The sequence below is a fragment of the Volvox carteri genome (genome assembly GCF_000143455.1).
Source record: "Volvox carteri f. nagariensis unplaced genomic scaffold VOLCAscaffold_29, whole genome shotgun sequence".
Classification (NCBI taxonomy): domain Eukaryota; kingdom Viridiplantae; phylum Chlorophyta; class Chlorophyceae; order Chlamydomonadales; family Volvocaceae; genus Volvox; species Volvox carteri.
The window spans coordinates 1,262,357-1,265,022 of NW_003307572.1; positions in this window are offsets into that span (position 1 = coordinate 1,262,357).

The window sequence follows — 2,666 nt, forward strand, 5'->3', positions numbered from 1 at the left end:
TCGCACGAATATCATTATAGGCTGGGCATTCCAATAACAGGGGCCCCTGTTATTGGAATGTGAACCCGGGTTCACATCCTCAATTCGGCTATTAGTACCACAACAGTGGCAAAACCGCTGCCCCCTGGGGACGTGGTACTTGCCCCTTCATGCTCTGTTTGCCTCCAAAGCCCAGCAACATAAACGAAACTGCATTACCTTACTATATGCTAAACAAGGAATGAAAACCTTAGCATGTGTTGGCCACATGACGGCTGCGGCTCCCGAAAAGGGCAGCCCCATCCAGTGCTTATACTTCGCCACTGTGATCCATCTTCGTATTTGCTGAGCGCGTCTGCCTGCTGCTGCTGTTCCCGGCTGCGTGGGTACCACACCACTGAAATGTCTGTGTCTGTATCCACACAGAGGCGATGGATCTCCGCCACTATGGGCAGGCAAGCGGTGTTGCCTTTCATCCCAACCATGCAGAATTCCGCCGGTTGGCTGTCCGTCTGGTATTGCACTGTCCGGCCGTACAACAGGTTCGGTGCCTGCTCTCGCAACCAGTGCAAGCTGTACAGCAGCACCCGCAGTTCTCTTTCTGTGCTGCTAAAGTCATTCCGCTGCAGCCGCTGGGTTTCCTGAGCTTTGAAGGGCACAAGCATGCGGCTGTTGGCACCCAGTTATTCTCCAGGTAAGAAGGCTGTGAAGGCCCTGTCTGAGGCGTCCCCGACTAGTTCCATCGTCAGTCGTAGGGCTGGTCCTTTCCGCCAGGTGGCTGTCCCGTTGCGCCTGCCCAGCAGCTCCATAAACAAGCCTGCCTGGTGTAGCACCTCCGCCGGGTCCCAAACCTCTTTGTCCCACACCACGCCCCGGGCTACACGCCACACCATCCACGCATACAGGGGTGCCGTGGTGACGGCGGGCGTCATGGCGATGATTTTGCCGGCCGCCTGCGCCACCTGCCGCGCTGTTAGCCGTTTGCCTTCGAGCTGTGTGAGCAGCGTACGGAATCTAGCTAGCTTGTCGTCTGGTACTCTGAATGCTTGCGCCTCCGCATCCACCTCCATCCCCAAGAAACAGACTCGCCTTCTTGGGATCAGCTGGCACTTGGACAGGCTGAGGGTGAAGCCTAGGGCTGCCAGCAGCCGTACCACCGCCCCACACTCGTACTGTGCCGCGGCCTTCGAACCCGCGGCACCCATCTGGTCGTCTATCAGGAAAGACATGCGGACCCCTAGCTGCCGTAAAGGCTGGAAAACCTCGAGCTTCATGCTTGTGTACAAGTGGCAGGCCGGCGCCAGGCTGAACGGCAGGTGTGCCCAAAAACGGGTCTGCCCCCGCCACCGCATAGCCAGATATGTGTGCTCCCGTTCGGGGAGTGATAGCTGCCAGTACCCGCTCTTGTGGTCCGTGGTGTACAGCCAATCTTCCGGTAGGAGGTAGCTAGGTACATCTGCCAGTCGTTCGTACTTCACAGGCCGGTACTTCAAGAAACAGTTAATGTACATCGGATTAATACAGAGGCGCAGCTTGCCGTCTTTTTCCACTACCCGCAAGCCATTGATAACCGTGGGGGGGGGGCGTGTCTGCTGGCCATTTCCGTATCACCCCTCGGTCAAGGGCCTTTCTCAATTCGGCTGTAACAAACTCACTGTGCTGAGTCGCGCTGCGATGGTTAGGAAACTGCACGGCTCACGGCCGGTCACCCGCCATGATAAAGTCTAGGTCGCAATCCGGCACCGCGACCCGCAGCATTTCCCGCACTATAGCTAGCTTGCATCCCCGCTCGGGGGCTAGTTCTTGCCCTGGGTAGTCGCACGGCACCCACTCCAGCTGAATTCCGCCCTGCAGGTATCCCAGCCACCGTTTCTGTTTGTCCGTGAGGGGCCGGCCTTCATTAGCTGCCTGAAAGAACACTCACCACACTGCAACATGTAGACGTATCCTTCCTGGTTGGAAGTCTTCAGGATCTGGGAGCAAACAGACGACCTCTTCGAGAAACTCCTGTTCATCCCGCGGATCTACCGCATCCTGTTGCCCCAGCCGCTGCAACCTCTGCCAGGCTTCCTGTAGCAGCTGGAGTGCCTCCCTGCCCCCAGCGTTGCGGGCACTCACTTCCCAGGCTGGTGCTAGTCCTACACCGCTGGATTTCCACCCTGTCGGCTGGTGACTCACCCACTGGTCGTCTTCACAAGGGTCATCTTCCAACGCCCGTCCAACACCTGGACCGCGGCAGGCTTTTATTCCAGCCGTTCCCACCGACAGAACCGGTCCACCAGCAGCTACGAGACCAGAACAGTCGTGTCGGCAGCTGCACATGGTGCCTATTCGAGGCACACATGGAGGCCAATGTTGGGCGCGGGGCCACCGTGCGCTTCCGTGGCTACACCCAAGCAGTCAGCCAGCACTTCGTAAAGCGGAATGCAGGCAAGAGCCTGAAGGTCGACGCCCGGGCTCTCAAGAAGACCCATCAGCATTTCGTCAGCACGGGCAGTGTCATGCAGGCGATGTACAGGATGCTCCACCTTGGGACTCCACACAAGATCACGCAGAAGCAGTTCGATGAGGCGGCGCTCCAGACTGGGTGCAAGGGCCTGACTGCCTTTGCGGCCACTGCCGTACATCGACCTGTCGTGCCTCTTCACCGTCTCCACCGGCCATGCCCTGCTGTTTGGAGTGGTCAG